Source organism: Meriones unguiculatus, chromosome 19 (assembly GCF_030254825.1).
Source record: "Meriones unguiculatus strain TT.TT164.6M chromosome 19, Bangor_MerUng_6.1, whole genome shotgun sequence".
Classification (NCBI taxonomy): Eukaryota; Metazoa; Chordata; class Mammalia; order Rodentia; family Muridae; genus Meriones; species Meriones unguiculatus.
The window spans coordinates 17509584-17522456 of record NC_083366.1 but is presented as its reverse complement, the minus strand read 5'-3'; the positions used below and the strand labels follow the sequence as shown (position 1 = coordinate 17522456).

Here is a 12873-nt window from a genome sequence, read left to right as displayed (position 1 = left end):
TCATTCCTAGAAATGGCAGTTTCATTTATTAAAGCTGCTTAATTCATTTTGGTTTTGTTGATTTTCATGGTTGTGTTTCTCATTTTTTTTCAATACATTCCCTGTTTCCGTTTCTTTTCAATGTTTTAATCCAATTACCAGCTCTGTAAACAAGCATTTGCCACATCTACAGTAAAAGCACTGAACTGTAGTGAAAGTGATTTCTGATTACTGAAGAGCTCATTTCTAAAGGACACAAGGAACTGCATGCAGTGAACTGACGAAAAGAAGAATGGAAAATGCCTTGTTAGGCGACTGTGGCAGAGATGCAGAACACAGAGGACAAGCAAAAAGTCACAGAATTCTAAAACACAGGCATTTTTCTGGACAGTGGTTCAGATCTGAGTCATATGCAATGGGCTTGGTTATGAGAGGAAACGTTGCATATTTTACAAATCAAGGCTTCCATTGATATTGAGGCTGGACTCACTAGCTGAGAGGTGGCAAAAAAAATTAGACTCTTGAAACCCCTAGAGTTTTATTAACAAAGCCAAAGGCAAAAATCATTAAGCAAGAATAACTTTAGGTTTTGGATTTCTGGTCCTTTTATCTCTTTGGTGGTCTCTTTTTATTCTCCATTTCTAGAGTATCTACTTTCATGGCCCCTTACTCCCACAAAAGAGAAACTGAAGTATTTCTTGGACCTGGACGTAGGATTAATAACGCCTTGAGAAAGCACTAGGTTAAATCTTTTACATGTTGCCTGGGACTCAGGCCTTAGAACAGGCATAGAAGATGGGGGAGGCGGTGACTGTTGTAGTGGAGCCCACAGATGAGCAAACGTTCCAGGAAGTAGGAGCACTGTCCCTGAATCCTCACAGTCCTGAGGCTGCACCCCACAGCTTAAGTTGCTCCTCAGTGAATAGGAGGGTCTGCTGGAGATCATGTACTCAGAGCTGCAGTCACAGCCAAGGGAGTTCAAATCTCAGTGACTGCCAGTGCATGAGCGATAAGTGGGGGGAAGAGGTGGAAAGCCCTTTCCACTGGCTAAAGAATCAGTAAAAAAAAAAAAAAAAAAATTAAAAATAACAACAAAAATAGCAGCAAAATATTTGTCAAATAAGGCCAACTTCCATCCCAAGAATAGGACATTATATTCCAAAGCGGGTAAATCTGATACATAGCTTACAGAGTCTGGACAAGCCATCAGACAGGGAAGCAGGGACAGTAAGCTTTGAACCATGCCAACTGAGATTTTCACATCATCATGTACTCTTTCTGGCAAAGCCTAGGAAACTAAGCACAGATGATCCTAGGATTCAATTTACAGTTTCATAGGAGGGAAGAGGAAGTTTTCTTAATATAATTTTTATTTGTTACAGTTTTACTCACTTTGTAGCCCTGCTGTAGCCCCACCCTCATTCCATCTCAATCCCACCCTCTCTCCCTCCCTCATCTACTCCTATGCCCCTGAGGGTGAGGAACTTTTAAAACATGTCAGGCCAAGTTTAAAGCAATCATGGGAAATAAAAATGCTTGACTCTGGTCAGTTCCTACCATGGTTTTGATAAGCATGTAAGAATGGGCATCTAGGGTTAGAGAAATCAGCTCTGTTGGGTCCTGCCTCTCCTTTCTCAGAGGCCAAAGGGAATCAGATCTTCCTTTGCCTTGTGGTGGATTTGGATGGTGTAGTTTTACTGCACTTAGTAATTCAGCCTTACATATGTCAAATCATCAAATTTCCATAGTATTTAAGAAGCATTTAACTGCCAAACGATGAATAAAATGTGTGATTTAAACACTGAAATCTAAAGTTTAATGTCACTTTTATGGTTTCATGATGTACTATAAAATACAGAGCATAACTTACAATGGCAATGGCAGTCACCCAACACATTCTGCAAGTTTGCCTCCCATGATATCAGAGCATACCTAACCGTGATGTCACATTCAGCTGTGACACAGGGCTTGTAACTTCCATTCCAGGGCTTTTAGATTCTATATCAGAGGCCAAGTCCTACGTACGGAGAAGGTAGGCATTTGAATCGGTCATTTGAAGCTGACTCAATAGCTCAGGACTTTTGTTGAGAAACAAAACAGCCCTTTCTGGGACAATGTAGGTGTAAAAGAGTCTGTTCTCTAAATAAACCATGGGATTTCATGAGCTAAATAAAGAAAATAACACAAGTCTCTCAGTAAGTGAAAAGCAGCATTCAGAGGTTCAATGATCCACTTTGGTTTTTCTATATCAATAATGACTTCAGAATCGTCTCCTCTGCATAAGAGGTCACTTTGGAATGTAATGGTGGCAAAGGGTATGGACTGTCCACTTTGGGTTTTATTATAGCCATCTGGGCAAATAAGTGCTAAGTTTCCAGGGTGCTTCAATGTGGTGTGATAAGGAAATTCATTGGCATTTACACAATGCCAGCTCAGTAGCCATCTTATATTATTGTGTTAATATGGTGAGGGAAAGGTGGTGCTTTGCACAGCAATGGGCTGTTTTACAGATGAGCTACAGAGGTTTTTGAAGTTACCATCATGGCATTTAGATCAGAGAACATTTACAAAAAAAAAAAAAAAAAAACTTAATTTCTGAAAAAAAATTTATGCTGGGTCTGTTTCCTTCAATCTCTTGCTAACTTGCCCTTTTCAGACTAAACAAGGACAATTTCTCATCACTCCAGATAGTTGCGTCTACCCTGTGCCTTAGTCCTATTTTGTCCTGGAGCAGAAAGTTAGGTTCTGTGCCTAAGAAAGGTTCTTAGTTATACCAGGATGGTAAACTGGGATTCGGCCCCCCTGCCCAGATTTCATACCCATGGATCAGCCTTAAATAGTGGTTTTCCCAACTCAGGTCCTGAATGCTGGTCTCCTGCACTTTCTGACCCCTGTTTCAGGAAACCACTTGGACCTGTTGTGTTTCTATGCCCATGATGTTTCTGTACTTAAACTCTGGGGGTCTTCTTTGTCCTTTCTGGTATCTCACAGAATACTTGGTTGCAGAATGACTATACAGATCAGTATATGCAAAACAGTGATGGCCTGGATCTGCATTGTTTTTCATGGTTGCCCAGAATCTCTGTGTAAAAAGATTGCCATAGAAATAGAAAAGGTTCATTTTCCTCCACTCCACACTTTCCATCAGGCCTCACTGGAGAGACGAATGTGCTCTTTAAAAATTTATTTCCTCAGCAGTTCCTCTTCCTATAAATGGGAACCTGGGATCTCATAAAACCAAATTAAAATTATCAAATGCTATTGAACCAACCTAATGAAAATTTTAACCAAAAGTCATTGTAAATTAGGTATGTGATATACTGAAAATGCAAGCCTTTGTAAAGCAGGTATTGTTCTTATGTAAACCCATGAATGGAGACTTTCTTGAATAAATGACTTTCTAATAACATCAGAGAGTCATTGGCTGGATAAATACCTCCCCGGGCATTCACTGAGGTTCCTGAATTTAAATGTTCAATCGAACTTCTTATTTGTCACAATTCCTAATGAGTTTTTCTTTATGAAATCATTATTAGTATGAAAAAAGTAGAAATTTGTACCTAATTTCTGGATTAATGCTCTTTAAAAGACCTCAAGGGGTTGGATTTTTTTCTTGCTGAAACGCAATATTTACATAATTTCTATTGCCCTAACGTTTTAAAGCCCTCAACCCACTGCCAGTTTGCTACCTGAAGCAGGAGGAAGAAAAATGATCTGAACAGGCAGAATGGCTGGGATTTCTGCTGAGGGGAACAATGGGCCTGCTTAAAAGGTCCCGAGGGCAAAATGATTTCTTCCACCCTTTCCCATGAAGTAGGTGAAGGCTTTGAAGACATTCTTTCTAAGGCCTATGGTTCCAGCACGGCCTGATGCTGCTGGTCTATCTCCGAACATTCAGGGCCAAGTTCAGCATGTGCTAAGTCATTTCATGCATGCGTTGTGGTGGTTTGAATAAGAATAGCCTCATAAGCTCATATATATTTGAATGCTTAGTCATCAGGGAGTGACACTACTTGAGAAGAGATAGGAGGTGTGTCCTTCTTGGAGGAAGTGTGTCACTGAACGTATGCTTTGAGTTTCAAAAACCTAAGCCAGCCCTTCTGGCTGCCAGATGGATCCAGATGGAGAATTCTCAGTTGCTTCTCCAGAACCACATCTGCCTCCCTGCTGCCATGTTCTCCACTATGACTAAGCCTCTGAAACTATAAGCAAGTCCTCATTAAATGCTTTCTTTTGTAAGAATTGGCATGGTCATGGTGTTTCTTCATAGTGACAGAATACTGACTAAGACAGTTGATATAGCTAAAATATGGAGGGTTGTTTTTTGTTTTGTTTTTTACTTAACATGGTACCTGCATTCTTTTCATTTTAACATTGTAACAGATGGTCTGAATTTACTTTTACAGAAACCAGAATGGTGGGTTCAGCTTAGAAACTATCAATATACCTATACGACAGACCCTTTAAGGTAGGAGAAAAACAAAGCCTGTTTATGGACAGACCTGAGCATATGTGGCAGTGAAACAACACCATGACATGTCAAGGATGACATTCCCACTGCCATTCTCAGAAAGAAAGATGCAAACAAATTATCATTGTTGTCCTCTAGTGCTGCCTACATCCTGCCCAGGCTCCTGCTGTTTGTTGTTAATGAGACTGAAATGGATAGTCGCTTCATTTCACCATAGAGTGAGACAACAGGGTATTTGATGTACCACTATTATGGACATATCCTAGATTTAACATAGGAACTTCAATGCAGATGTGTGTGTGTGTGTGTGTGTGTGTGTGTGTGTGTGTGTGTGTGTGTTCATGGAGGCCAGAGACAACCTTAGGCTTCTCCTCTGAACCATCTACCTTGTTTTTTTAATGTAGAGGATGTCATTAGCCCAGAACTTTCCAAGTAGGTTAGGCTGGCTGGCCAGTGAGTTCCAGGAATCAACCTTTCTCTGCATCTCCAGTGCCAGGATTACAAATACACATGACCATGGCTGGGTTTTTGTATTTGGGCTTTGTGTTTCAAGCTCAGGTTCTTCCTGACTGAACCATACCCTCAGCTCAATGCACGGCTTCTTGATCAGCACCTGTTTGTGGCCTATTTGCTTCTAGATTTCTTTCGCTGACCTTCCCTTAAAATCTAATCAGTGAGGCATGGTGGGGTACATATAATCCTAGCATGTGGATCAAAAGTTCAAGGACAGCCTGGGCTGCAGAAAGGTGCGTAAGATCCTGCCTCAATAAAATAAACAAAAAATTTGAATCAACAATTCAAGACTAGTTCATGGCTATATAATTAGTTTTAGGAAAACGAATGCTATACTTTCCTGAATGCCATAATATTTAATAACCTTTCAATGTAGAAGTTTATAAAAGTATATTTTGTGAAACCATAGGAAAAGTTAAAACTTATATTTTAATATACTTCATAATTCTGTGCTTTTAACACATATATGCTTAATATAATTATTTTAAATTATTCTAGAGTTTAGGCCAATGATATTCTTCCTAAGCAAATTCCAGAAATAGTATTCAAATCACCATGGCAAAAACGGAATTTTTCCCAGTAACCCAAATTGGCAAATAGCTGAATATACCCAGCAATTTCCATAAGGACAGCCTGTGTTAAGTGGAACATTTTAAGCAGAAGTTGAGTTTAGTACCACATTATGCTACAGGTTGATTGAAATACATATATGCTAACAAAATTCTGTATCTATACATAACATTTCCCTATTGAATTTCATCAGGAAATCAAATATGAGATCCCACAGAGAATATTCTCCAGGCCACTCCATTTAACAAGTGTGGGTAAAGGGAATGTGAAGCGTCACGGAAGACCTCCACACAGGAACATGGCGGGGTCACACTGACAACACTGAGAATGCAATTAAAGCTATGATCTCATCCAGAGCCTGGTGGTACGCACACACAGCGGGAGCCACAGTCCCGTCAGTACTGTGCAATCTCCTTATATCATTTTCCCCTGAGTTCCTCACTCCCTTCTTTTCTTCACTGCCTCCGCAGAGCATTCGTCTGCATAGAAGATTCTGACCTCATACAGAGAGGTCCCAGGAACTTGTACCTTTCCCTCCTTTGACTGATTAGGAAAGGGCTTTGGAGAGCATATGATGCAAACAAAACAAGTTGATGAACATGTACTGTTGGTCCTCTTCCCAAGGGTTCAGCCTGTGCTTGAGGACAAGGGGTCCAGGCCGAGGGGGTGAGAGGCCCGGAGTCAGTCATCACACAGACACCGTGAGTCAGGTGAACACAAATGCAGGGCGAGGGCGAGCAGCCGCAGACTCCTTCCTAGAAGAGAGAGCACGCGATAGAGCTTTAGGTGACCAATCAGGTTTCTCCACACCATCTCCAAGCCTGCCAGCGGTTGTTCCTCTCTAGCCGACTTTCTAACATCAGATCATGTACTCTGACTACTTCCATAGGCACGGAAGTAAAAGCTGCCCTAGGCCGTGAGCCCTAATGGCCCTTTGCTGGGGAGGCCCACAATGTATAACTTTTTTCATTGTTCTCCCTAATTTTAAACACATAAAAGAAAAGAAAAGAAAAGAAAAGAAAAGAAAAGAAAAGAAAAGAAAAGAAAAGAAAAGAAAAGAAAAGAAAAGAAAAAAGGAAAGAAAAGAAAAGAAAAGAAAAGAAAAGAAAAGAAAAGAAAAGAAAAGAAAAGAAAAGAAAAGAAAAGAAAAGAAAAGAAAAGAAAAGAATGAGAGGACATGCCTAACTTGCAAGTGATACCCTTAGGAGCTGATATGAGTCAGACTGTAATGATCTTGTGTTTGAAAGAAATGTACTTCTTAGTCTATCAACTTATACACTAAAAAATTATCGGTATAATCTTAGGAAGAGCTGTGCTTATATATGCATGTGCAATATACTATCTAAGATATGCTGAACGTCCCAAAGTGGTAAAATGAACCACAGATGTCCAAGGGGCAGTAGCTCATGGCTTAAAGGTGTGAACTCTTACTTCAACCTTTTCCAAGCTATGTGCCCTTAGGAAACTTAACTTTCATTTCTTGCCTCAGTTTTTTTTTTTTTTTTTTTTTAGATAAAATGTCTGTGCCTTTACAAATTAAATAATAAAATGTATTTAAGATAATGGTATCATGAAAGCCATATACTACCACTCTGACACCTACTTTAGAATGAGGCCAAAAAGTTGCTGTCCGCTTGGAACATCTGACAAACTTAGAAGACATCAAGCATATAGCATGAGTGCAGAATATAATAAGTATGAGGTTGGAAGCGTTAGTAAGGCCTGGGAGTTATCAGCCCTGTGATGGATTTTGGGAGGACAAGTAAGGTGTGGAGACTTATTGGTAAATTACCCAACAGCCCTTGCATGAGAAGCTGCCCATTATAAGCCGGAGAACCACACAACCCACTTCTCTGAGAGTGTGCTTGAACACCAACTGCGGCCAGAGGCTCTAGAAGCTCTCTAGAGACCAGCTCTACAGACATCAGTGACAATGGCGTCTTAGTCTGTTTAGATTGTTATTATAGCTAACAACAGTCATTTGTTTCTTAAAGTCTGAGTCTGGAAGGCCAAGATCAAGGTAACAGTATGGTTGGAGTCCGGTGAGAGCCCCTTCCAGTTTGTAGACAGCCAGATTTTATCTTAGTCCTCATAGACTGCAGTGAGAAAGCTATCTTTGGGGGAAATCCTTTTTTGTGTGTTGTCATACCACCTTAGACATGCCTGATCTTGTTTAAGGACCCCTTTTCAGTCTATTACCATGCCACCAGATCTCGTTTGGGGACCCATTTACTTTCACAGTAACAACACAAACTACAGAGCAGCCTTCTCAATAAACCATGGGTCAGAGTTGGGCTGTATCTAAAACTGTGTTCATGAGACAACACATTTGGGGCTCAACTACTTCCCAGCTGACCTCTGTTTTATTCTCTTCTGCTCTACAGAAAAGCTGGTAATAAAAGAATCCTCATGACACTTAACTGTTTTTAATCATAAGTAGAAAACAATGGTGGAACACTCAATGGTGGAGCACTCAATGGTGGAGCACTTTCCCAGCATGCTCAAGGCACAGGGCTTTGTCCCTAGAAATTCCAAAACGATGATGCAAAGATTAAAGAGGAGTTTCTACAAGGCAGCAGAGAGGCACAGTGGAGAGTCTGTCCTTTAAGCAAAACTCATGTAGAGCTATCACCATCTTAATCATCACTCTCAATTATGAAGCTCAGTAATGATTTCTGTCTTTTCAATAAGCCTGTAGGCAAATACATATATTTAGTATTTTTGTATATATCATCACACATAGAGAGCATGGTGTGTTATCACAGTATATAATATATACTAGTAAATTATATGTATATAATATGCTAGAATCTTGCATAATATCCATAACTACGTAATATAATGCATATATAACTAATACACACACACATATATATATACACTTTAATTTTCTCACAATAAAACACCTTACTTTTCTTATTTCTTGAATGTATCCATGTACATAGGTACACATGTGTATGACAATGCTCATCACGTGTGTGTGCATGTAAAAGCCATAGCATATCTTGGATATCATCCTCAAGAATGTGTCCACATCACTTGAGGCCTAGAGTTCACCAATTAGATCAGGCTGGTTGGCTAGCAAACCCTTGGGACCCTCTTATCACCACCTCTGAGTGCTAAGTTAATTAACAAGCACATGCCACCACATCTGGCATTTGTACGTGGGTTCCGGAGATGAAAATCTTGTCCTCCTCTGGTTGACTGAGCCTCCTACCACCCCCTCACATACATTCTTTTTTCATGAACAAATATAATAGATACAAAGTATTTTTTAAACTATACCAATTATATCACATATTTTATGCATTCATATACATACCAAACTTACCGAAGAAAATTATACGTTTTAAATTTTTGTTTGCTCCTTTTATTTTAAATTCGAGGTGTTTAACTGGTAGTCTATGCGTATTGCTGTTGCTGTTTATAAACAAGGCTCACTTAGAAGCCCAAGCTGGTCTTGGATTTACAGTTTTCCTCTTCCCTCACCCTCCTTACTATTGAGATTATAGACATGAACCACAAGGTCCAGCTAATAACATGTTTTTGAAGATTACTCCCTCCATACCATTTCTCCCTGTGATCATAAGGTAATTACTCTGATAATAGCCGCAAAGTTAGAGTCACCCCTGTGACAGTGGCTTCTTTCTGCACCTATGTCAGGCAATGTGGAAAAGCTGGAAATGTCGATGGTGAACAGTTCATGTGCAGTCTTTGTCCTAGGAGAGAGTCCCCTCTTTACTAAGAGTTAGAGAACAGGAGAACAAATAGAAGCATAACTGCAAATAGTCTCGGTGCTATAACTGATCAGAATGAGCAATAGGAAGATGGTTCTCAGTTTTCAAAGAAGTATCTGAAAGTGGAAATGCCATTTGTTCTGGCATGTGCAGCGTGGTTGGGGTTAGCTGGTGAGCAGCAGTAGGGTGGGAATCAAGCATTGAGCTATGAGAAGCACCATCCTGCAGAGGGGCACACGATGCATACTAACTCAGGAGATGATAGCGTGACCACAAAATGTCTTTGGTTTTTGAAAACCCAAAAAAGTGGCCAGAGACAGTGGCCACTCCAGGACAAGAGTCTCAAATCAAGACTGAAATCTCATAGTGCCTTGATGGTTATTCTTTCAGAAACCTGTAAAATATTCTACCTTTAAACTCTCTCGCTCTTTTACTTTCCGTGTGTGTGCATAAATTTGTGTCTATCTGTGTATTTACATGTATATGCAAATTCAATAGCTCTATGCATGAAGAGGCCAGAGGTCAATGCTGAATGTCCTCCTAAATCACTATTTTTTTTGAAATGCAATCCCTCATGGCAACTGGTGCTAGCTCAGTGATTGGCCAGACTGCATGTCCCGTGAACTCTGAGGCACTCCCTGCATCCAGCTTCTATACATGAGTGATGAAGATCTGAACTTGGCTAGTCATGCTTCAGCAGGCACTTCACCCACTGAGCCATCTCCCAGGTCCTCGCTCTAACTTTTATACTGGAATGGAGAGATTTAATTCCTAAACAATCATAGCAACACATATTGAGGACTGGAATGGCAGCTTGAACATCTCAGATTTCACAAATTCCTGCATCCTTTTTAGGGGAGACTGGTCTTGTCATTATAGAAACAGCAGAGCCCTAAAAGTTTAAATGCTGACATTTCAGAAAAGGCTTCACCTCCACCTTTAGCTGAGAATATCAACCCCACTGGACATGTGGTGTCCCCAGATAAAGGACTGATTCCTTTGGCTTCAGGCTGTGTCCCTATTAATATGCTAAGAGGAATCTAAGCACCAGCATACAAATCTGTAGATTATACCTCACTGTGGATTAATCATTGAATCCTCTCATGGGAAGAGGTTTAATTCTGAAAGAGGGAGAATAAGAGACCAGTTACAGGACCACTAATTCTGGGGAATGAGTGACACCGTGGAGAAAGGGCCAGCATCTAGTACCTTCTACTGGCAGCCATGACATTTCCCACTGGTGTGGGAGATGGGGCGTGGAACTGCCAAGCACAGGTATTGCCTTTGTTATTCCCTTCTGCTAAGCCTCAACCCAATGACTCAACTGCGGTGTCTCACTTTGCCTTACTAATTACCGTAAAATCTAAGCTCGGGACTGGGTAATTTAGTGCAGTGGTCAAGCACTTGTCTGGTTTGTGCGAAGTCTGACATCCTGTTCCCAGGATCACAAAGAAGTCAATCAGTTTGTCCATTCGTCCATTTATTCATTCAGTAGCCCTCAACTATAAGCACTTAGAGAAACTCAAAGTGGGAATTCATTCGCCCTGGAATAAAAGTCAAGCTCCAGCTTTAATGGCTCAGCCACAGGCAATACAGGCAGGCTGAAGTGAGTGCCCTAGTGTGAAGGAAGAGCTGCCTTCTGCAAGCCAGAAGCCCAAGCCAGCACCAAATGCCTTCCCAAGCTGCTAGGAAGGATTAGATCTAGGGAACTCCAACAGAGAAAGATGCAAATATCTCCAGGAATGGGGACAAATACACCCTCGAATCCAAATGTCAATTACTAGAAATCTCCAGAGCCTGGTTAAAAATAGAGATGCAGGTTTCTTTATTCACATGTCAGGAAGGGTCATCCTATCACATCAGATTCCCATCAACCTCTTATCACCCAAGAGCTGAGTTGTCAAGCATTTACAACTGCAGGTTTCAGTTATCCTGTTGACACAGCGCCCAAATTAGCACAGAGCCTTTCAATTAGATCCAAATGCCAGTTTTTGGGTTTCCATAGGACATGCACCAGGTAGAAGCAAAAGAAGCAAAAGATGTGTAGGCGTTGCTGTGACTTGGCTTAGTGTTTTCCCAAGGAGCCTACCCCTGTGTGTTTGTGCCAGAGCACAGGGAAGAGGGACAGTGCTGGGAATAGTCCCGGTAGTCAGCAGGCAAGTTTCATCAGCCAAGAAGCAGCATGGGCTGAGGACAAAGAGAAGTTAGATCCCTTTCCATTTATTCTGGCACCCGAATTAGAGGTCTTTATAAAGTTCCTCTTTGCTGTGCTTAGATGATCCCCCACCTTTACCCAAGAAATACTGTAAAATGAACCAGGTGTAGTCTGAATGACTCAGGGACGTCTCCTGCTGCAGTACTTCAACCTACAGTAGACTCCAAACCAGATCTGGCAATTGAAGGAACCGCAGTGCAGAAATCCCCAAATAGCAAGCCCTCTAAAAGATGATTTGATTTGATTTGATTTTAGTCTTCAGTGGTTGGTTTTTCTGTGTGTGTGTGTTTTAGTGTGTGTGTGTGTGTGTGTGTGTGTGTGTGTGTATGTGTGTTTTGGGGTGTGTGTGTGTGTGTGTGTGTGTATTTGCTTTGTTTTGAGGGGAACAATGGATTTGTTTTCCTAATTAGTTTTAGGTTAATCTAGTAATAAACTTGTATTCTGCTCTGTGAACCCTGCCTGTCTGGAAATAAAACTATGCAGAAGAGGAATGGAGGAACCAAATGTAACTGTTGCTACCAAAAAACAATAGAAAGAGGGCAGAGACAAGAAATGAACAATTTACAAAACATTCAGCTGGATTTGACTTTGGAGAGAAGAGTGGTGGTGGAATGCTGTGTTTGTGTGTGCATGTGCGTGCGTGCAGGCGTGTGTGTGTGTGTGTGTGTGTGTGTGTGTGTGTGTGTGTGTGTGTTTTATGTATGTGTATGTGTTTGTGAGTGTGTGTGTCTATGCGGAGGCCAGAGGTAAGCTTCATGTATATCCCTTTGTTGTATTTTTTTGAAACATGATCTTTTACTGAACCAGGATGACTGGTTGGGCAAAACTCACTGGCCAGTGAGTTTCTGGGGTCCTCCTTTCCCAGCTTCCCTGGTGCTCAGACTTCAGGGTGTGTCCTTTAAGTGGGTTCTGGGAATCCATACTCCAGTTCCCACCTTAGTGAAGCAAGCCCTTTTCTGACTGAGCCATCTCCCCAGCCTTAACTTCTCTGCAGAAATTTTCTTCTCACTTGATTGGTCTTTTGTATGTCTTTGCCTATGAGTAGCTGGACTTTAATTTTGCTGTAATGTGTTTCCTCCTTCCCCCCAGCCCAAACCAATCACTTCAACCATGTTGATATTGGGACATCTTAACCATGTCTTTTATGCCTCCACAGCATTTGCTTTCACAAATTGGCAAGTGTTTTAAAACTTAGTCTTAAGGGAAATCAAATCTATTTTTATTGACAGAACTTCATTAGAATTCAGTTATGCTAAGGACTGAGGCTTGGTAGAGTGCTGTTCGGGTGGTAGGCTGTGTGCCTACAAGTGAGCCGCTGGTCTATTCACCAGCTCTGAATAATGCAGGTGTGATAGTGCATGCCTGTAATGTCAGCACTGGGGTAGTGG

The 12873-nt window shown here is 41.1% G+C and overlaps 1 protein-coding gene across 9 annotated transcripts in view; it reads left to right on the top strand.

Annotated features, from left to right (window-relative positions):
* Nucleotides 1–12873, top strand: part of Celf2 (CUGBP Elav-like family member 2) — an 860969-nt gene that overhangs the window by 223195 nt on the left and 624901 nt on the right. The gene's annotated exons all lie outside the window — the stretch shown is intronic.